Below are 24,718 nucleotides of genomic sequence, written 5' to 3'. Positions count from 1 at the left end.
GCTCAAGAAGACAAGGACTGCTGAGGCTGAAGCCAGGAAGAGGAAACACTCTGAAGCCTCTCCTACTGCCCCCACCAAGAAGAATAGGAAGACCAAGAAAGCTCGGGCTGCTCCCACAGAGCCCTTGATAGTTGAACCCATTTCTATGGTCTATCTTGAAGCTGAACGACAACTGACAGTTCATGAGCCTGCTTCCACAGAGACTCATGAAGCTGAGGACATTCTAGCAGCTGATTCCATCGCTGCTGAAGACATTGGTCATCATGACAATGTAGTAGATGGTGCAGTTCTTCCTCAGTTTGAAAACAGCGAACTCATCAGCATTGGTCGTCCACTGACGCCAATTGCACAGGATGCTTCATGGGCGGATCGCCCACAAGAGGAAGAAGACTTTGAGGTCCAGCCCACTCCAACTCCACAGGCGTCGTCTGTGTTCCGCATGCTTCGCAAAGGTCCAAGGCCTCAAGTCTCTGCTGAAGACATTTCGGCTGCATCAGCCGCGGAAGAAGAGGTACCACAAGTTGCCACTTCCCAGTCCCACCAAGAAGCAGTTCTCCAGGAGAATGTGCTTGTGACCGACCCTCCAGCTAATCGTGAGGCTGCCACAACCACCAATGAAGCTAATGTGGAGCCCTCCCCAGCAAAAGCTTCAAAAGACAACGAAGCCACTGATCCCGCCACTTCTGTTCCTGAGTCTGCTGTCGGTCCCCAATTCGACTATCATGTTGAGCACATGCCTCAGGTACAGAAGCCAATCCCAAGACTGCCAAGGTTCCCAGGTCCTGCATCAGCACCTGGCTCCTTCAACATCAATGGCTTCAGGGCAGACAATACGTTCTTCAATAGCTCCAGGAACCCCTACTCAAGGGAAAGAATTTCATCTGATCGGTTCTGGAGCTATCCTCAGCGAAGCTACTACTCATGCATTCTGTACAACCAAGGTCGCATCTTCCCATACAAGCACCTTGATATTGAAGCTATAGCTGGTCTGCCCTGTCTGGAAGAGGCTTTGGATTGCTTCAAGGAAGTTGGACTGCTGCCGTTCATTACTGACGAAGAGCATTGGAATGAAGAGCTGCTGCTTCAATTCTATGCCACACTTCACATCAGAGGGTACAACAGAGATCCGAAGACTTGGGTCCTGGAGTGGATGACTGGCAACGTTCATCACGAAGCCAATGCATTTGACATCATTGAGCTCACTAGCTTGCCCACTCCTGGCGATCTCTTCGAGCAAGGCTGTCAGCTGCATACTGAAGCTATTGAGAGCATCTTTCAGCGGCCTGAACCTGATATGAGTCAGATGCTCAGCATGATGAAGCCATTGCCCCAAGATGCTGCTTATCCCACAGAGTTCTTCGTTGAAGACCTTGAGTATCTGCCAAGAACCATCTATCACATCATCAGGCGAACTCTCTGGCCCATCAAAGGGCACTCTCCAAATGCCAAGCTTGAGGGTGCAATGAAGACTTTGATCTTCTATATACTTCATGGCAAATGCTTCAATGCACAGGATTTCTTCATAAGCCAACTTGCTGCATCAGGCACTCATCTGTTTGGTTTGAAATTCTACGCCCCTTGGGTCATGCGGCTGATCAAGCTACACTCCGCTATCTCGTATCAGCCCTCAGCCCGCAACCATCGGATCTTCTTGCCTGATGTGGACATATCTACTGAAGCCATATATTCTGAGCCTACCAAGAAACCTCTAAGTCTTCAGAATGCAGAACATCAGAGCTTCACTCAGAACATTGAAGGAGTTGAAGCGGTTTCTCGGGTGTATCCTTTGGCTGGCACTACACGTGCACCACACCCTGCTTCCACTAAAGCCACTGATAGTGCAACTGCTCCAAGACCCAAGAAGCACACTCATGTTCTCAACGACCGAGAGCTTCTTGTGGCTCTACATCAGAAACAGGATAGGCATCATGACTGGCTGAAGCATTAGATGAAAAGCCTCTTGGTGGAAGTTAATCGCGTTCGCAATCTTGCCACCAAGAATGCCTTCGTTGCCCATGAAACCTGTCGCCGCACATGGAAAGGGCTCACGATGATGTGTTCTGAAGCTGATCTTCAAGAGGATGGCTTCACTGAGAGATTCAAGTTTGACTCCACACCTCCTCGAAGGGTTGTGCTGCTAGGAACTCCATCCCTTGAAGACTCTGAGTTCTCTTCCTCTGCTGCCACAGTGACTGCCAGAATTATTGAGGAAGAAGACGATGCTACTTCACCGCCACCTCCTTCAGCACCTCCAAGCTCTTTAGCACCGCCAAACAACACCAACAACCCTGCTACTTCACCTACTCCTCATGGGCACAAGTAGAGGCTCTATGTCTTCAAATCTTTTTGGTCATTACTGACAAAAGGGGGAGAAGCATATGATATTGATAGTCTTCAAGCGGGCCATATGGGCGGGTGCTTTATATTTTGCTTCGTGCTTACAACTCTCGTTTTTGCTACATTTGGTTCTTATGAGTTGTAACACTTAAAGTAGATGGTCGTCTGCTACTTATTTGCCACCTTGTTTTGCGAAGATAAATTCCGCATGTGCGATGATAAATTCCGCACTTAGATCATTCTGCAGACGTCCATTTTCCATTATGCATGTGATTATCTTCATATACTTTCACATGCATAGTGGATTGTCATCATAAGTTGAAGTGGATCTCCACAAATACAACCTGCCATGTGCATTTGCATTCCAAACGCAAATTACTTATATGCACATCTTCAGGGGGAGCCCTTGCAACTTATGAAGACAATTCCTTACCCCTTACAATTTCACAGATTATATTCCCTGTTGAAAACTTCAACTAGTTTGTCATCAATCACCAAAAAGGGGGAGATTGTAAGTGCATCTAGTGCCACCCCTAGTTGGTTTTGGAGTATTGACGACAAACCTAGTTGAGGGACTAATGTGTTTGTGAGAATTGCAGGATAACACAGGTAGAAGTCCCTAATTTATTCGGTTTTCCTACCAGAGATGACCCCTAAAAATGTATGAAGACATTGAAGACAAAGGTGGTATATGAAGATATTCACATTGAAGACTATGACAGGAGAAGACACCACATGAAGCCTATGGAGCTCGAAGACTTAGCTCTTTCGTAGTTCTTTTTCTTTTGTGTTGAGTCATAGGAACCACCATACTGTTAAGTGGGGTCCAAGAGAACCAGTCAGAATGACTGAAGTGATGCCTAACCAAAAACCTATGTCTTCGAGTGAAGACTATGAGAGCGAATCTTGTCCAGAGTCGGACAAGTCAGCTTTGCTTGTATCCCAAGTAAAGTTGCCGTGTGGGTTTGAAATCTCACCGTTGGAACACGTGTCAGTTCCTTAGTGACCCAGGGTCATTTCGGACAAATCAGGTCGGGTTGCCAAGTGGCTATAAATAGCCCACCCCCTACAACCATAAACGGTTGGCTGCTTAGATTGAGAGTACGGCTTTTGTCATTTGAGAGCAACCCACCTCGAAGCCTTTGAGAGAGAATTCCTCGCGAGGTTAAAGCCCTAACCATCCAGAGCCAAAGAGAATTAGGCATCACTTAAGTCTTCTTGTCTGTGTGATCTGAAGACTTATTACACTTGAGGACTGTGCATCCTCCAGCCAGTTAGGCGTCGCATTCTGAGCATCCAAGAGTCATTGTGGATTGCCGATGAACGTAGTCTGTGAAGGTTTGGGAGTCTACCTTGAAGACTTACCAGAGTGATTGGGCGAGGTCTGTGTGACCTTAGCTCAAGGAGAATACGGTGAGGACTGGGTGTCCTGAGCCGCGTGTTCAGGACTGGGTGTCCGGGACTATGTGTCCTAAGGTTTAAATACCTAGCCGCTCCAACCAGACGTACAGTTGTCACAACAACTGGAACTGGTCCAACAAATCATTGTCTTCAACGAGTCACTGGTTTCATCTTCCCTTCCCTTTGCTTACTGTTACTCTTTGTGAAGTCATTGTATGATTGCACTATCTTTTGTCTTCACTAAGTGACTGCGTGTTCTGTTTGGCTTCATAATATCTTCCTACCTGATCCTTACTACCTAGCTGCTATTAGTCTTCGTGCTTTCACTTCATTGAATACTTGACTATGGTTGCCTAGTGTAGTCTACCTTCCGCTGCATGGTAATAAGTTTATTTCTGTCGTTTGTCTTTGAAACTTCCATGTTTTGAAGACTTTCATAAAAATCGCCTATTCACCCCCCTCTAGTCGATATAACGCACTTTCACCGACGGTCGAATCTCAGGCAAGTAACATACCGATGACAAAGGGAATGACGTATGTTGTCATTACGGTTTGATCGATAAAGATCTTCGTAGAATATGTAGGAACCAATACGAGCATCCAGATTCTACTGTTGGTTATTGACCAGAGATGTGTCTCGGTCATGTCTACATAGTTCTCGAACCTGTAGGGTCCGCACGCTTAACCTTCAATGACGATTTGTATTATGAGTTATGTGTTTTGGTGACCGAAGTTTGTTCGGAGTCCCAGATGAGATCACAGACATGACGAGAAGTCTCGAATTGTTCGAGAGGTAAATATTGATATATTGGACGATAGTATTCAGACACTGGAATGGTTCCAGAGAGTTTTGGGTATTTATCGGAGTACCGGGGGGTTACCGGAACCCCCTGGGGAAGTAATGGGCCAATGGGCCTTGGGAGAGAGGCACACCAACCCACAAGGGGCTGGCGCACCCCCACTTGGAAGGGGTCCAAATTGGAGTGGGGAAGGGGGCGGCACCCCCTTTCCTTCTCTTTCTCCTTCTCCTTCCCCCTTTCCCTCTCCGGTAAAAGGAAGGGGGTCCGAATTGGACTTGGAGTCCTAGTAGGACTCCCCCCACTTGGGGGCGCACCTAGGCCGGCCTCCTCCCCTGTCCTCCTTTATATACGGGGGCAAGGGGGCACCTCTAAGGCACATCAATTTGTTCTTAGCCGTGTGGGTGCCCCCCTCCACCATTTACTCCTCCGATCATATTGGCGTAGTGCTTAGGCGAAGCCCTGCGTGGATCACTTCAACGTCACCGTCACCACGCCGTCGTGCTGACAAAACTCTCCCTCGACACTTTGCTGGATCAAGAGTTCGAGGGACGTCATCGAGCTGAACGTGTGCCGAACTCGGAGGTGCCGTACATTTGGTACTTGATCGGTCGAATTGAGAAGATGTTCGACTACATCAACCGCGTTAAACTAACGCTTCCGCTTTCGATCTACGAGGGTACGTGGACACACTCTCCCCCTCTTGTTGCTATGCATCTCCTAGATAGATCTTGCGTGATCGTAGGGAATTTTTTGAAATTGCATGCTATGTTCCGCAACAAATACCCGTGGTGAAAATGGGGTATTATATTGATTCACTTGATGTATGTTTTGGCACTCAACTCGTGAATTCCTGAGGTGACATTGGGGTAATCTATGCATAGGTGTTAATGCACATTTTCATCCTACTTTATCCGGTAGAAATCTTGGGGCACTCTTTGAATTTCTTTGTGTTGGATTGAATATTATGAATCTGGCGTTGTTTGATGCCTATCGTATAATCAACTCACAGATACTTGTGGATACATTGGAGTATCTAGGTGACATTAGAGTTGGTTGATGTGTATCATACGGTGTTATTTTGCTGCGAACTCTAGGGCTGTTTGTGACACCTATAGGAATAGCTCAATAGATTGATCGAAAAGGATAACTTTGAGGTGGTTTCGTACCCTACCAACAATTTCATCTTATGTTCTCCGCTAGATAAGAACTTTGAAGTGACTCTTATCGCACGTTGAGGGATTATTATATGATTCAATTATGTTAGCACTATTGAGAGATTGCACTATTGAAAGTATGAACCCTAGGCCTTATTTTCAAGAATTGCAATACCGTTTGTGCTCACTTTTGTTACTTTCTACCTTGCTGTTTTTATTGTCCCTATTACAAAAATCAATATCTCCTACCATTACTACACTTGTATCACCATCTCTTCACTGAACTAGTGCACCTATACAATTTACCATTATATTTGGTGTGTTGGAGACACAATAGATTCTTTGTTATTTGGTTATAGGGTTGTTTGAGAGATAGCATCTTCATCCTACGCCTCCCACGGATTGATAAACCTTAGGTTACCCACTTGAGGGAAATTTGCTATTGTCCTACAAAACTCTGCGCTTGGAGGCCGAACACGAGTCTACAAGAACAGGTTGCATAGTAGACACCAGTGACACAATCATTCCAACAAATGAACGACTTTCTTTGGCAATGAAGGTGGAAAGGAAACGGTGAAGGAAGTGGGAGGTGGAGAAGGAGAATAGAGAAGGGGTAGTGAACAAGATGTATCGTGAAGAAGGAGGAGGCAAGTGCGGAGTGCAATGATGCGAAGGAGGAAGATAATGCAGAGAGGTTTGGCATGTTCATAAATGTGCACAACAAGAAGCTCAAGCTCGAAGGGAGGAAGCATGAGATCAAGTCAACTTTGAGGACTAAAAGATGTTGTTCATGAAGACGCCGGAGTTGGATACCCATGCGGCAAAGATTATGCAAGAGTACCTGATGAGTGTAGTTTTACACTCATTGTTGCCGCTGTTTAAACTGGATAATGATGTCTACGGCACAACCTTATTCTTTTAAACTTTGTTGGGCCTCCAAGTATAGAGTTTTCTAGGACAACAACAAATTCCCTCAAGTGGATGACCTAAGGTCTCTGTTAGAAAAGGCAGTGCCTAGGAGGCGCTTAGGCACACTTAAGTGCTAGGCGATGGCCAAATGCCTCGCCTAGGGCATAAGCGCAAGTCTAGGCAGGGCTAGCAAGAAATTGTCTACCCGAGTGAGAAATCTTGCGATATTGCACTGATATGCCAAACATGTCATATTCAAATGGCAGTAGCTTGGTAGTTAAATTATTAATGTGACTTAAACTAATATTGACACAAATATAATACCACAAATACATCCCGATTGTAAAAACTATATTACCGCCTAGGCCACGCCTAGGGCGCTTAAGCATCGCCTAGGCACTAGGAGAGGCCAACCGCCTCGCTTACGCCTACCGCCTTTTCCAACCTTCTAAGGTTTATCAATCCACGAAAGGTGTAGGATGAAGGTGGTCCTCTCTTAAACAACCCTGCAATCAAATACAAGTGGTCTCTTGTGTCCCCAACACACCCAATGCAATTGTCAGATGTATAAGTGTACTAGTTCAGGAAGCGACGATGATAGATGTGTATTATGGATGGTATAAATAGGTATTTGTAATCTGAACAAATAAAAACAGCAAGGTAGCAAGTAACAAAATTGAGTAAAAGTAGTGTCTTAATGCTTGGAAACAAGTTCTAGGGTTCATACTTTCACTAGTGCGAACTCTCAGCATCATTAACATAATTAAACCACATGATAATCCCGCAAAGTGCAGCAAAGAATCACTCCAAAGTTTCTATTTCTATTATAGAAAATAAGATGAAATCGCGTAGGTGCGCTTAACAATAAACCACCTCAAAGTTGTCTTTCCAATTTTGATCTATTGAACCACCCACAAATTAACTGCCAGAAATAGTCCGAGAAGTCATACTATGATAACACCATATGATACTTATCGTTCAACCTTTACGCTAAGAGTACCCCAATGTTACCTTGGGTATCCGCAAATTAATTGCTAGACATGCATCATGTAATCTAAAATCCAAAGTATTCAATCCAACATAAAGAAACTTTAAAGAGCCAGACTCAATTCATTATATATCATAAGATCCAACTATATTAATAAAGCTCATGGTACATCAAGATCGAATTCATCAAGAACATAAGAGAGAGAGATCAAATACATAGCTACTAGTACATACCGTTAGGCCCGAGGATGAACTACTCACACATCACCATGAGAACGGAGAGGGAGTTGATGGTGATAGTGATGGAGGAGATGTCCCTGGCAGTGCTCTGGCGCCACCGGATGAGAGGGGGAGGGGGCCCTCCTTCTTATTTCTTGTCCATCTGAGGATAGAGTGAGCTCTCCCCTAGATTGGATCTCTCTATTCTATCTCCTGTATTCGCTTCAAAAAATACTGGACGGGCACCATTTCTTAAATAGCCAGAGATCCATAACTCTGACCAGGCTGAAATTTTAACATAATTTTCCCCCATAAATTAGCTTTGTTGCGGAAAATGAAGATCTCCAACCAATTAAGGAGAAGCCACGCGAGCCCAGGGTATGCCCATGGGGGATGGGTGTGTCACCTGGCCGTGTGGGGCCCTCAAGCACAGCCTTGTGTTGATTTCTTCTCCCAAAAATCATATATATTACAGAAAAATATCAAATTGAATTACATGGAAGATATTGACCATCCCCACTACTCCATGAGTTGTACGAGCATAGAAAAAAGAATTTTATTTGAAGGTTCAGAGTTGGTACATACAAATTTAATTGGAATGGCAATGAAGTACCATATATAGGTAGGTATAGTTGACACTTTTTATAAGAAACTTGATTCAAGGATTTTGGATGCAGAAGTAGTATTTCCACTTAGTGCGGAAGTATTTGGCTAGCAAAGATTATAAACAAAGACCACATGTTGGAGGATACATGACAATATAACTTCTATACAAATACACACAAACATAACTCATTACATTGTCTTCCTTGTTCAACATCAAGTATTTGATCAAGGTTGAAAATATTCATTGAGGGTTCACAATCACAAAAGATGTCCAAGATAGTATATTTGCATGTGAAATTTATCTTCCTTGTACTAATCTTTGATGAATTTTTCAAATGACCAATGTTGTATTTGTTAATTTCAATAGATTTTACTTGCTAAACCCAATGCAAAGCCACTACTTCACACAAGATCGGCATATGAGATTGAATTATAATGCTAGGATACATATTTAATTTTCAACACATATGTAATTTCAAGTGTATGATATCCAGTTCATTAAAAAGAATCTCTAAGGATATAAGTGAAGCATGAGAATAAATAATAAAACTACTCCAAAAGATATAAGCCAAGAACCAAGAGTAGTTAAGTAAATAAGTGGCTATGAATTAAATATCTCCAACATGAAGATAAGATGCAAATACACGCTACAAGGATAGCACATATCATGTGAATAGATAAAAACTTAGGCCCTACCGAGACTAACCGATAGTTTTTGGTGAAGAAAAGTGGGTGCCTACTGGGGCATCCCCAAGCTTAAATACTTGAGACTCCTTGAAATATTACCTTGGGGTGCCTTGGGCATCCTCAAGCTTGAGGTCTTGTGTCTCCTTAATTCCTCGTGTATCATAGTCTCCCCTGGGTCTTAAAAACTTCATTCATAGAATACTTAATATAACTCATGAGATAGGTTAGTACAAAATAAATACAAAACCTTACCATTCTCTACTATAGAAAATCTTCAAGATTATAATTAAATATTGCATACTAAATTCCTACACATATTTAATATCTCTATATACTAATTGAAATATTAAATAAGCAAACATGGGCAAACAATGCATCTATAACAACAATCTATCTAAATAGAACAATCCGTACAGGAGGAATAAATTAACATACTTCTGTAACTCTAAAAATCTAAAAAAATACCATATAACAGAGAACTCATACATGCTTACTGTGTAAAAATATTCAAGATTTTTTCACGTTCTAACAATCCAGGAATATTCAGGACACAAAAATAAATCTTTCTATTTTCAAACAACAACTCATAAACATGCGAACTGAGCATGGTAAAGGCTAAACTTGGAACTTTATTGAAAGAGAAGATACAAAACATGATTATTACAATAGCTTTAATCATGTGAACACACAAAAAATAGTAAGAATTAATATTGGGTTACTCCTAACAAGCTCTTTCCTTTGATGCCTTTTAGCTAGGTATGATGATTTTAATGATGCTCACATGAAAGTAGGAATTGAAACATAATGAGAGCATCATGAATCATATATCATTTGATCCTAACGCACTTCCTATTCATAGGAATTTTGTAGGCAAGCAATTTATTGAAGAACAAAGTAACTAGCATAGGAAGGCAAAACAAATGCAACTTTAAAAGTTTCAATAGAGGAAACTTGATGTTGTTGAGATATTTATGAACATATATTCCTCTCTCATAATAATTTTTAGCAGCATCATGGTTTTTTTAACAACATAACTATCACATAAATCATTCTTTTCATGATCCACATGCATAGGGGTTTTATTGCTCTCCACATAAGCAAATTTCTTCTCATTCATAATAGTGGGAGTATCATATAAAACATGAACACTATAAATTAATTCCACATTAAAAGATTAATGTTTAGTAGACGAATGTTCATAATTATGAAATTTTTCACAAGGATGATTATCACTATTATATAGCATAAGTATCATCACAATAATCGTCATAAGTAACAACTTTGTTCTCATCGTAATCAATTGAAACATCTTCCAAAATAGTTGAATCATCACTAAATAAAGTCACGACCTCTCCTAATCCACTTCTATCATTATTCAAATAATATTGAACACCCTCCAAAATAGTGGGATCATGGCTACCTAAAGTGGACACTCTTCCAAACCCACTTTCATCATCACTGTAATCATCATAAATAGGAGGCATGTTCTCATCATAATAACTTTTCTCATCAAAAGTTGGGGGAACTAAATAGACCATCTTCATTAAACATGTCATCCCCAAGCTTATAAATTTCATTACTAGCACAACTGATATTCATAGAATGCATACCAACAACATTCCAATCATACTTAACATTCAAGGAACTCACATGACAACTTTTGTTGAACTCTTCTTCTAACACCTCATAGCAATTATCAAATTCATCATTTTAAGAATTTGTTAATAAAGATAGAGTAATGCAGGCAAATTAATTTCCATTTTTGTTTCCTTTTATGATCCAAACTAGTGAATAAAACAAGAAACTACAAGATTCAATCGCAAGATCTAAAGAAGATACATTCAAGCACTCTGCCCCCCGTCAACGGTGCCAGAAATAGCTTGATGTATACTATGGAACTTTATTCTTGTAAACTTTGTTGGGCCTCCAAGCGTAGAGTTTTGTAGGAGAACAACAAATTTCCCTCAAGTGGATGACCTAAGGTTTATCAATCTGCGAGAGGTGTAGGCCGAAGGTGGTTCTCTAAAAAACAACCCTGCAATCAAATGCAAGTGGTGTCTTGTGTCCCCAACACACCTAATACAATTCTCAGTTGTATAGGTGCACTAGCTCAGAGAAGTGATGATCATAGATATGTAATATGGTTGATAGAAATAGGTTTTTGTAATCTGAACAAATAAAAACAGCAAGCTATAATATAACAAAAGTGAGTAAAAACGGTGTCTTAATGCTTGGAAACAAGGTCTAGGGTTCATACTTTCACTAGTGACAACTCTCAAGATCATTAACATAATTAAACCACATGATAATCCCAAAAATTACATCGAAGAATCACTCCAAAGTTTCTATTTCTACCGAATAATGTAGGATGAAATTGCATTGCACTTAACAACAAACCACCTCAAAGTTGTCTTTTCAATATTGATCTATTGAACCACCCACAAAGTGCCATGGATAGTCCCAGCAATCGTACTATGACAACACCATATGATACTTATCATTCAACCTTCATGCTAAGAGTGTACCAATGTCACCTCGGGTATTCGCGCGTTAATTACTAGACATGATCCATATAATCTCAAATCCAAAGTATTCCATCTAACATAAAGAAACTTTAAAGAGCAATACTAAATTCACCACAAAAAGAATAAAGGGGATGGACATCATAAGATCCAACTATATTAATAAAGCTCATGATATATCAAAATTGAATCCATCAAGAACATGAGAGAGAGAGAGATCGAACACATAGCTACTAGTACATACCCTCAGCCTCGAGGATGAACTACTCACACATCACCATGAGAACAGAGAGGGATTTGATGGTGTGGTGATGGAGGAGATGTCCCCGCCGGTGCTTCGGTGCCACTAGAGTTGAGGGAGAAGGGGCCCCTCCTTCTTCTTCTTCCTTGGCCATCTAGGAGAGAGGGAGATCTCCCCTAGATTGGATCTCTCTATTTTATGTCCTGTTTTCGCTTGTGTTTTCTAGGTGAGCACCATTTCTTAAATCATCGGAGATGCATAACTCCAATCAGGCTGAAATTTTAACACGGTTTTATCTCTCTCTCTCTCTCTCTCTCTCCAGAAATTAGCTTTCTTGTGGCGTAATAAGAGATCCAACCAACTTAAGCAGCAACCACACAGGTCCACATCGCTGCTACATCCATTTTGCATCATGTTTTTCTACAGTTATTTATAATGGTTTTGGTCATTATTTAACTTTATGACGCAATTCTAATGCTTTTTCTCTCTTAATTCGTAAGATTTACATGAAGATGGAAATTGTTGACAGCTGGAATTCTGAGCCTAAAAGAGCTACAACAGAGATACCTATCCTATGGAGCTTCAAATGACCTGAAACTTCATGAAGATTTTTTATTGAATATATAAAAAATACTGGAACGAAGGACCACCAGAGGGGGGCACCTGCTGCTCACAAGGGAATAGGGCACGCCCACCCCTGGGCACGCCCTGATGCCTTGTGGATCCCACAGCAGCCCTTCGGTACTGTCCTTCTGTTATATGAAGCCTTTTGCCCTAGAAAAAAATATAAGAAGACTTTTTGGACAAAGAGCCCCCCTCTCGAGGCGGAACCTGGGCAGGAGCACTTTTGCTCTCCAGCGGAGCGATTTCGCGAGGGATACTTCCCTCCGGGAGGGGGAAATCAAAGCCACCGACATCACCAACGATCCTCCCATCGTAGGAGGACCAATCTTCAATGATCTCCATACCCCCGTGATAGCCCACCTCTTCTGCAACCTCCTCCTGTGCGATGATCTCCAAACCCCCTGGTAGCTGTCGTCTTCTGCATCCTGCTCTTGCTCCAACTCCTCATCAGAATCCTCCTCCTGCCTCCTCCTCATCAGAATCCTCTTCCTCCTCCTCGTTAGAATTATCTTCCTCCTCCTCCTCATCGTCAGAATCCTCCTCTTCCATTTCCTCGTCGATGATGTCGATAATACTGTCACAGCCCTAGAATACCTGAGTGAAATAGTTGCATATGCACTCATGCATCATGTCTAAAATTTCTGAAAGTTGAATTGAGGTTTGTTGAAACCCTCAGAAACCAGTTCAAAAATAACCAACTTTAAAATCTTCTCAAATGAGTCCAAGAAAATGTCCCTGGTATTCTATAAAAATATTGGCAAGAGGTAAAAGTCAAACCAATATTTTTAGGAGCTCAGAAACATTTATTTGGGCTATTTGAATTAATCCAATAAATATTTGAATTGGATCTATATTTATTATATAATAAATATATGTTCAATAATTTTGAAAATTGTTGCGTGGCTTTGGATAAGTCCATTTAGTTCACACAATTATTTTCATGAAGTTTAAAATTGATTTGGTGTTAAAACTAAATCAAAAACAAACTGCAAAAATTAGAAAAGATGAAACAAATAGGAAACACACACACATAGAGAGAGAGTGCTCACCTGGCTCAGCCCACCAGGCCCAACACTGTGGGCCCAGCCCATAGGGGCACACCCGTCTTCTTCCTTCAGCCAGTAGGCAGAGGAGAGGCGTGGCGCGCGTGCGTGCAGCTTCGGCCACCTCCTGCTTCCACCTGGGAGCCCCGATCCTTCCCTCGATGCCGCCCTGGACCCCTCTCTACCTCTCCCCGTTACTCTCTGCTCTCGCCCCCTCCTCTAACCCTCTCTCTCACGCGCAACTGAGCGTTGCCATCGCCGCCGCTTGCTGCCATCGTGCCCACCGTGCTCCCCTCGCCTCCCCACCTCGTCTGCAAGCTCCGCCATTGTCTGCCGCTTTGCCCCACCCTAGCCTCGAGTGCTGGGAGGGCCTGCATCGCCGGCTGCTTCATCTTCTTCCTCCTTGGTGTCCGGAAGCCGCACGCGTCGATTCGCTGCCGACTCTGCCTCCCCGAGCTCGCCGTCTGTCTCATCCGACTCGATGTGATCTCCGCCGCGATTACCCCTAACCCCATTGCGTTTTGCTCGCCGTAACCATCGTTCTACCGATGCCTGTAGGTCGCCGCCGCACTTGCTCATCACCGGCAGCCTTCGGTGACCATTTGGTCACGCCTAGGTGCCCATTAGCCCTGATAGGAACTGCGAGCCACTTCTGGCATGCTAACCCGGCCGAGCACCCGCTCTAGAGCCGTCGCCGCACCTGACCGAGCTTCGGTCGCCGCCGCCGATGCCGCCGCCGCCTCTGCACACCACCCCAGCACCTCCCACCACCACCAGACGGCACGCCGCATTGCCAGATTCCCAACGCACCTAGCCGCGCGTCCTCCCAGCGCCGGAGCTGGCCAGACGGCCAACACTGCCGTGCTCCGGTCATCGCCGGCGCTAACCCGCCGACGTGACCAGATTAGTCTAGCCACTAACCACCACCCAAGTCACTGACAGTGGGCCCAGCCCTGTTAATCTTTAGATTAGGTTTTTATTTCTTAAACCCATTAGTTAATTGAGTCAATGACGTGTGGGACCCACGGGCCAGGTTTGCCTGGGCTGACCCGTTGACTCACTGACGTCATCCTGACGTGCTGCTGACGCAGTAATGCATTTTCTGGAATTAGTTAATTCTAAATAATTATAAAATCTAAAAAGGCCTAAACTTCTAAAAATCATAGAAATTAATCTATAACTCCAAGTGAAATAATTTATATATGAAAAATTATCAGAAAAATCCAATCTATCCATTTATGCTATTTTCATGCATGTTAGAACACTTCAACCTTGCTGTTTAGGTGAAACAAGATAATGCACTAATATGACCTCTTATTTTGGGTTTGCATTTGAATCAAGTGAATCCTTGATTCAAATGAACTCAAACCAATCTGTTCAAAGTTGCATTAGCCAAAACACACTCATTTTGCCATGTCATGAGCATGCATCATATTGTTGCATTGCATTGATTGTGTTTCCTCCTTGTTTGCCGGTATTGTCCCCTCTCAGTAAACGTGGTTCCGACGATGAGTTTGATGACACCGATGAAGAGCTATTACTATATTCAAAAGTGCCAGGCAAGCAAAACCCCCTTGCTCATTCCGATACAATCCCACTCTCTCGCTCCTGCTCTCTTTTACTGCATTAGGACAACAATGATTTATCTGTTAACTTGCTGCGGTAATTAAACCCCCTTATCCTCTGCATGACCTGTCATTGCCACAGTAAATAGATGAAACTCACTAGCATGAGTAGGAGTTGTTTGAGCCCTGATGTGCCTACTCATTCATGCTTGTTTGTCATGCCTGCTATTGCATAGAGTCGTGTCAGGTCTGGTTCATCGGGGATGAATCAGAGGTGTGTGAACATGTCCTACTGTGTGTGAGCAAAGTGTGTGAACATGATTTGGTAAAGGTAGCGGTGAGAGGCCATGTAGGAGTACATGGTGGGTTGTCTCACTGAAACCGTCCTCAGGAACTGAGTTCTGTGTTTGTGATCCATGAAACAACTACTATCACACATTGGGCCCTGAAATATGACCCCGCTCGACTTATTGACCCCTCTCGTCCTCTGTCCAGGAGCTGCAACTAGTTTCTGGTGTTTGTAGGTTATGTGTTGGCGGCCGTGCGTAGCGCTAACCCTAGGGGTGGGCTATGATGCGGTAGATACACTGTGGCCGGGTATGCCTGGCGCCCGTTTGGCGTCTCGGGACCCTGTACACATCGTTTGGGGCCGTTGAGGACACCCCGGCCGGATTTCCTAGCGGATGGAACCCGAATAGGAGATAAACCTGGACTAGAGACTTGTGCGGTTAGTCAGGTCGTGGTCTACACACACGTCGGCTTTCGCTTGAAGTCTGCCGAGCACATGTCGTGTGCAGACGCTAAGTGGTGGAAACATGTCTGACGAAGTTCACCCCTGCAGGGTTATAAATGATCTATTCGAATAGTCGCGTCCACGGTGAAGGATTTCTGGGTTGCCTATAATAGTTCATAGACAAGTGAAAGTGGATACTCTAAAATGCGCAAGATAAGCATGAGTGCTATGGATGGCATCCTCGTGGGAAGACGGGAGCGAATCCATAGTGGTGTGTTGATATGGTGAATATGTGGACTCGTGTGCGCCACCTCAAAAGAGTTGCTTGCAGTTGTAGTTTAGGTTAGCCACTGAGTCAAAGCCGGCTTGCTGCAGTTAAACTCCACCACCACCCCTTGTTGATACCGATGCATATGTAGTTAGTTCTGATGTAAGTCTTGTTGAGTACTTTTGTACTCACGTTTGCTTAATTTACGTTTTGCAGAGAGAGACTTCAGTCTCACTAGTAGTTCCGCGTGGACTTCGACGTTTAGCTTGATACCTCAGCTACGATCTTGTGCCCTCAGCAGGATCTTGTAGATAGTCAGGCTTCTTAGCCTTTTTCATTTGTAGATGTCTATACTCTGACATGTTAAGCTTCCGCATGTGCTTTGATTTGTATGCTATGATTGTTGGGTCATGAGACCCATGTTTGTAATGTCTCGCTCCTCGGAGCCTAATGAATAAATACTCGAGTCGTAGAGTTATGTTGTGATGCCATGTTGTATTTACACATAACGAGCATATTATGTGTATAATTGAAATGCTTGGTATGTGTGGGATCCGACAATCTAGTTGTTTATCCTTGGCAGCCTCTCTTATGGGGAAATGTAGTCTAGTGCTTCCATGAGCCATAGTAGTCCGCTATAGCCCGGTTCACCGGAGTCCTGCTAGCCCAGCACTACTGCTCAGGACACTTGACTGGCCGGCATGTGTTTCACTTTGTTCCTGTGTCTGTCCCTTCGGGGAAATGTCACGCAGTGACATCCGGAGTCCTGCCTAGCCTGCTACAGCCCGGGTTCCCGGAGTCCTGTTAGCCCAGTGCTACAGCCCGGGTTCACACGCTGCTGACTGACATGCTCGATGTGATTCATGTATGTCTGTCCCCATAGGTTAGTGCCGCTTTGGGTTCACGACTAGCCATGTCAGCCCGGGTTCCCTGTCATATGGATGCTAGCGACACTATCATATACCTGAGCCAAAAGGTGCAAATGGTCCCGGGCCATGGTAAGGTGACACCCGTGGGAATACCGTGCGTGTGGCCGCAAAGAGATATGAGGTGTTACCGGCTAGATCGATGTGACTTGGAATCAGGGTCCTGTCAGCTTTGGTATCAAATCCTGACTCCCTGTAGGATTACCAAGCCAAATCGGTCGAAGTTGTGTCTAGAAATGATTTAGTTATGTAGGGGAATTGATTGTGGAAGGGAACGTAAGGCTCTTTTTACTCCTTTACCTTATGCCCTCTGATCTGAGTCATTCTCTTCTCATTCTATGCGGGTTAAGAAACTAGGCCTTCTCATCTATCTATCAGGATGACGTGTTACTAAACCGTAGTTGCCTAGTATTGTTGAGTTCAAGTCTCAGTTCAGTTTCTACTACTTCCGTGTATTCATAGCTGGCCTCAGAACCTTGATATTGTGTTATTGAGTGGTTATGCCACCATTTTGCAGGATGTCTCAAATCTTTTGAGAATTTACAGCCGTTATGTTGTCCGAGCCATCCCGGATCTCCAAATAGTCTGATGCAATTGCAAACCCCTTCCTCCTGTTCCTGATGTCCATTTGGGCCAAATTAATTGTCACATCCCTAGTTCTGGTATGACCTAGGCTTGCTTTGTGCATCATGTTTAAATTTCAAATGAAGTTGAAATGGGGATGTTTCAAACCGTAGCACCAAAGCAAATTCAAATAGGTTCAAATTAAAAATGGAATTTCAATGAACCCAAAATGCTTTTCAAAAATGTTCATGGTCTTTGGAAAATGTTGGAAACAACAACCAGGGGTGATGCACATTTTTGCTAGACATTTTGGATTTTTGAATGAACCCATATGTATTTGAATTGGAGCTGTTTAAAATAATATAAATATTTTAGAGGCTCCAAAAATGTTGGAATTTGGTCAGGGCCTCTGGTATATGATAACTAGTGGTCACAAGGAATCTCAACATTTTTATATTTGTGCTGGTATTTATTTTTAAGTCAAAAACAAATGTCAGAAATAGAAAAGAAAACAAAAAAGGGAAAAGGCTTACGTGGGCCTTACCTGAGGCCTGGCACTGGCGGCCCAGCTGGCCGGCCCAGCCAGCTGGCCCTGCCAGTCGTCTTCTCCACCGTGCCAGGAGGACACCGAGTGCGTGGCCGACGCACGCCGGCGCACGCCCGGCCACCTCCTGCTTGCCGCCTTCCTCTGGGCGTCCCTGGAGACGCCACACAGCCTCCCCGACCCCCTCTCACTCTCCCCCGTGCTTCTCCTCTCCTCTGTCACCCTCTCTCGCCCGCACCTGAGCGCAGCCGACGCCACCGCTCGCCGTTGCCGCGACCACTGCCTCCCCCTCGCCCCCTGGACATGCCCAGGAGCTACACGACGTCGTCTTCGTCATCTCCACCGAGCCAAGCGAGCCAGGGCGCACCATAGCGACATCATCACCATCGACTTCAACCTCTCGGCCGCTGAGATCGCCGGTGCCCGTCCGTCGTCTCCGACTCGTCCCCGAGCCTGCTGACCATCCCGTCGCCTCCACTGTGAGATTCTGTGTCTGTTCCCCCTCTTCCCGAGCTCGTTTACGCCCCGCAGCCGTCGCCCCCTTGTCGACCGAACCGCGCTGCCGCCCGAGCTCGTCGGCGGCAACACTCCGGTGACCATTTGGTCCCAGACGCGTGTCCACCGAGCTTGCTGCCCCGCGCTAAGCCTCGCTAGCACCTCCCCTTGCCCGCTTGCACCCCACAACGCCAACTCCATGCGCACCTGAGCTCCGGCCGCCGCACTCGTCGTCGCCGGCGCCACTCCGGCCACTCCCCGGCCGCGCCACCACCACGGCTGGATGCGGACGAGCGTCCTCATCCCGTAGCTGTACTCCGCGTGCCAAATGGCCCCCTGTAGGCAGAACCCGCAGCGCACCGCCGTGTTTGGACTTGCCGGCGGCTAAACGCCGGCGACCACTGACTTTTGACCGACGTGGGTTGACCCCACAGCCCAGTTTGACCTACCCCCTCTCTCTCACTGACTTGCAGGCCCCGCCCGACTAACTACTATAGTTAGCACTAATTAACTAACTAGGTTAGCTTCTACAGTCACTGACTAGTGGGCCCTGCCCAGTTAGTTAAGACTAACTAACTTAGTTAGTTGACTGGGTCACTAACCAGTGGGACCCACTGGTCAGGTTTGACTTGGTCAGCCCTGTTGACTCGCTTATGTCATGCTGACGTAGTGCTGGCGCAGTTATTCTTTTTCTGGAATTATTTTAACTCAGGAAATTCCAGAATATTTCCTAAACTTCAAAAATTCATAATAATTCAACCGTAGCTCAGAATAAAATAAATTATATATGAAAAATTATCAGAAAAATGCGAGGAGTCCATTTATGCCAGTTACATGCATGAAAAACCAACTTATACATGCTGTATAAGTGAAAACATAATATGGGCATTTTAAATGCTTCATCTTGAATTTGCATTTGAATCTTTGATTCAAATGGGCTTCAACCAATTGGTAGCAACTTGCATTAGCCCAAACACTAGCATTTACACATGTCATGTTCATGCATCATTTTGTTGCATTTGTTTGTGTGTTGATCGCCGGCACCATTTCTTCTTGATAGGTTCCACTCGGGAAGGTGTTCCCGAGTACCTGTTAGAGGAGCCGTACCCCTTCATCGTTCTATCAGGCAAGCAACCCCCCCTTGAGCATCTCGATAAATCCCAGTCTCTCGCTCCTACTCCTTATACTGCATTAGGACAACAACGATTCAAACTGCTACTTTCTGCTGCGGTAGTTGAACCCATTCCTCTGCATGACCTGTCATTGCCACAGTAAATAGTTGAAACCCACTAGCATGAGTAGGAGTTGCTTGAGCCTTGATGTGCCTACTCATCCATGCTTGGTTTCTTTATGCCAGCTATGCTTAGAGTTGTGTCAGGTCTGATTCATCGGGAATGAATCAGAGTGGTGAACATGTCCTACCGATAAAGGCTAAGTGTGTGAACACGTTTTGGTAAAGGTAGCGATGAGAGGACATGTAGGAGTACATGGTGGGTTGTCTCATTGGAACCGTCCTTAAGCATTGAGTTCTGTGTATGTTATCCGAGTCCAGTTACTACCACACATTGGGTTCCGGTTATCCGGCCCCTCTCGGCTTATTAATCCACTTGATCTCTGTCCAGGAGTTGCAACTAGTTTCTGGCGTTTGTAGGTAGTGCTACTTGTCTACCAGGTGGTGTCCGACGGGACGGGCTTGGGACGAACTAGGCACCATGGCACGGTGTACCAAGTGGCACCCGGATGGTGGGCTTGGGAACCCCGCACACATCATTTGGGGCCGTGAGCGACACCCCAGTCGGATCTCCTTGCGGATGGAACCGAATAGGCGATAAACCTGGACGAGAGACTTGTGTGGTTAGTCAGGTCGTGGCCGACACCCTCGCCTGGCTTCCGCTTGAAGGTTGCCGAGGTACATGACGTGTACAGGGCTATAAGTGGCGAGAGCGTGTGTGAAGAAGTGCACCCCTGTAGGGTCAACATTATCTATTCGAATAGTTGTTTTCCTCGGATATGGAAACTTGGAGGACTTATGTAGTACATAGACAACTTGAAGTGGATACTCTAAAATCCGCAAGATAAGCATGAGTGCTATGGATGGCCTTCTCGTAGGGAGACGGGAACAGATCCATAGTGGAGTATTGATATGGTGAATATGTGGACTTGTGTGCGTCTTCTCACCTCAAAGAAGTTTCTGTTACTCGTAGTATTGGTTAGCCACTGAGTCAAAGCCGGCTTGCTGCTGTTAACTCCACCACCACCCCTTGTTGATAATGTTGCATATGTAGATAGTTCTGATGTAAGACTTGCTGAGTACCTTTGTACTCACGTTTGCTTATTTATGTTTTGCAGTTGGTTACACTAGTGACTTCGACGAGTAGCTTGTATCCCAGCTACGATCTTGTACCCTTGGGAGGGTCGTGTTTAGTCAGGCTTCTTAGTCTTTTCCTTTTGTAGTTGTCTGTACTCAGACATGTAATGCTTCCGTTGCTTGTATGCTCTGAATGATGGGTCATGAGACCCCTGTTTGTATTGAATGCTATGTGGCTCATCTGGGCCTTTATCTATATGAGTTTGAGTTATGTTGTGATGCCATGTTGTACATCACATACTTGCATGTTATGCGTACGTGTAACGTGTATTGCTATGTGTGAGATCGGATAACCTAGTTGTTTACCTCTGGTAGCCTCTCTTATGGGGAAATGTAGTCTTGTGCTTCCATGAGCCATAGTAGTCCGCTACAGCCCGGTTCACCGGAGTCCTGCTAGCCCAGCACTACTGCTCCGGAACACTTGACTGGCCGGCATGTGATTCACTTCGTTCCTGTGTCTGTCCCTTCGGGGAAATGTCACGCGGTGACATCCGGAGTCCTGCCTAGCCTGCTACAGCCCGGGTTCCCGGAGTCCTGTTAGCCCAGTGCTACAGCCCGGATTCATACGCTGTTGACCGACATGCTCGAGGTTGATTCATGTATGCCTGTCCTTGTAAGTTAGTGCTACATTGGGTTCACGACTAGTCATGTTGGCCCGGGTTCTCTGTCATATGGATGCTAGCGACACTATCATATACATGAGCCAAAAGGCGCAAACGGTCCCGGGCCAGGTAAGGTGGCACCCGTGGGAATACCGTGCATGAGGCCGCAAAGTGATATGAAGTGTTACATGCTAGATCGGTGTGACTTAGGATCGGGGTCCCGACAGTGTTGCTATCAGAGCCTGACTGACTGTAGGATTACCAAGCCAAACTGGTCGAAGTTGAGTCTAGAAATGCTTTAGTTATATAAGGGAATTGATTGTGGAAGGGAACGTAAGGCTCTTTTTACTCCTTTACCTCATGTCATTATTTCTGAGTCAGCCTCTTCTTTTCTATGAGGGTTAAGGCCTAGGCTTCTCCTCTATCTCTCAGGATGACGTGTACTAAACCGTAAAGTCTTAGGATTGTTGGGTTGTGTCTCCGTATAGTTCTACTACTTCTGTTTGTCCTCAGTTTGACCCAGAACCTTGATATTATGATGCTGATTGATTATGCTATTCCTTTGATGAATGTCTCAAAATCCTTTTGAGCATTTACAGTCGTTATGCTGCCGAAATTGTCCTAGGATTTCAAGAGTTTCCAATGCTTTTGCATTACATTCCGCATCCTCATGTCGATGCTAATTCCATCCTTGTTTCCTTGGTTTCTGTGCCAGGATGTCGTTTGCTAACCGAGGTTCAGTTGCTCATAGCAAGAACCACGGAGATGGTAGGGACGAGGATCCTCCTGACCAGCCTTTGATGGCAGAGTTCTTGTTAGCATCCGAGAGGAACAAGCATGAGACTAACCGCTTGCTGGCACAGATTGAGCAGAACACCGCACATCACGTAAGAAGTTGGTTTCCATCACCGACTTCATTGGTCTGAAACCACCCACCTTCCATCACTCCATTGAGCAACTTGATGCAGATGACTGGCTCCGAAGCATCACTCACAAGTTGCATTCTGCGAACGTAGCTGAAGGTGACAAGGTCACCTATGCTACCTATCACCTGGAAGGTCCTGCTAGTATTTGGTGGCAGAGCTATGAGGCTATGCTACCAGCTGGTCAGATTCCTACCTGGAAGGATTTCACCGAGGCTTTTCGTGAGCACCACATTCCTCAGGCTCTCGTTGACAGCAAGCGGGAAGAGTTTTGTAGTTTTACCCAGGGTAAGCTGCCTGTTGATGCTTACAGTAGGGAGTTTGGAAACCTCGCCCGCTATGCTACAGAAGAAGTGTCCACAGACGCCAAGAAACAGGCTAGGTTCCGGAAGGGTCTCGACCCTAAGTTGCGTCGTGATCTCCACCTGCATCATTGTGATACTTTCCAGGCTCTTGTGAACAAGGCCATTAATGCAGACACATCTCAACTCACTTACGAGGAGTCTCGTAAGCACAACCGTGATCTGGGTTCTTCCTCCCGCTCTGGCTCTCAGAAGCGACGGATTTGGATTCCAAACTCAGCTCTTCCACCTGGATATGCACCGAGGCCATCCGATGTGGCGCCTCACCTAGCTCAGCAACATGCTCCACACGGGCCTATTAGTGGACCACTTGCCAATGTAGGTCCACGTCCTACCTCAGGAACTTGCTTCACCTGCAGAGAACCAGGACACTACGCACGTGACTGCCCTCAGTCCAGTTATACTCCACCCCAGTCTGAGAGGTCTGTTGGCCGTGAAAAGCCATCAGGCAAGATGATCAGTACCAAGCCAACCTCCATTGAACGAGCATGTGTGCACCATGTCTCAGCTACAGAAGCTCAAGATGATCCCGACGTCGTACTGGGTATGCTTCTTGTCAATTGTCACCCAACTTCAGTTCTGTTCGATACTGGAGCATCCCACTCCTTCATATCCGAAGGTCATGCTCGGTTGCACGACATGTCATTTTGTGATATGCCGACTCCACTAATGATCCAGACTCCTGGTTCCAAATGGCAAACCTCTAAGGTAAGCCATGGTAATGAAATCCTTATTGACAGACTAGTATTCCTTGCTTCTTTGATATCTCTCAAGTCTTCAGATATTAACATCATCTTGGGTATGGACTGGATGACAGCTCATCATGCCAAGATCGATTATTACACTAGATCTGTTCAACTTACACATCCATCTGGCAAAATAGTCACTGTCTCTACTAGAGTTGCAAGGTGTCAACTCTATTCTCTTAATGCCAGCCCTCTTCTAGACCTTGAAGATATTCCGGTAGTCCGTGACTTCCCGGATGTTTTTCCAGAAGAACTGCCAGGTGTCCCACCTGACAGAGATGTAGAGTTTGTCATAGAACTTATCCCAGGAACTGTTCCAATCTCTAGGAGACCATACAAGATGGCACCTTTGGAGTTAGCCGAGCTTAAGAAACAGCTTGATGAGTCCATGCAAAAGGGTTTCATCCGTCCCAATTCTTCTCCTTGGGCTTGTCCTGTCCTCTTCGTCAAGACGAAGGATGGTACGGATCGGATGGTTGTAGATTATCGTCCCGTTAATTTGGTCACGATAAAGAACAAGTATCCGCTCCCCAGGATCAACGACCTGTATGATCAGCTCGCTGGATCCTCAGTCTTTTCCAAGATGGATTTGAGGTTAGGCTACCACCAAATCAAAATCAGAAACGGGGACATCCCCAAAACGGCCTTTGTCACTCGTTATGGTCAATACGAGTACACCGTGATGTCTTTCGGCCTAACCAATGCTCCAGCTACTTTCTCCCGCTTGATGAACTCGATCTTCATGGATTACTTAGATAAGTTCGTCGTGGTTTATATCGATGACATTCTTATTTACTCGAAGAACGAGGAAGAGCATGCCGCACATCTTAGATTTGTGTCAGAAAAACTCGGAGAGCACCGCCTTTATGCCAAGTTCTCCAAGTGTGAATTTTGGTTGCCAGAAGTGACCTATCTAGGCCACGTGATCTCTGGTAAGGGCATTGCTGTCAATCCCGAGAGAGTTAAAGCCGTTCTCGATTGGACTCCACCCGAAACGGTCAAACAAGTTAGGAGTTTCCTTGGTCTAGCCAGTTATTGTCGCCGCTTCGTTGAAAACTTCTCCAAAGTGGCCAAACCCCTCACAGAACTTCT

Source organism: Triticum dicoccoides, chromosome 1A, assembly GCF_002162155.2.
Source record: "Triticum dicoccoides isolate Atlit2015 ecotype Zavitan chromosome 1A, WEW_v2.0, whole genome shotgun sequence".
Taxonomy (NCBI): domain Eukaryota; kingdom Viridiplantae; phylum Streptophyta; class Magnoliopsida; order Poales; family Poaceae; genus Triticum; species Triticum dicoccoides.
Note: the sequence above shows the minus strand (reverse complement) of the source record.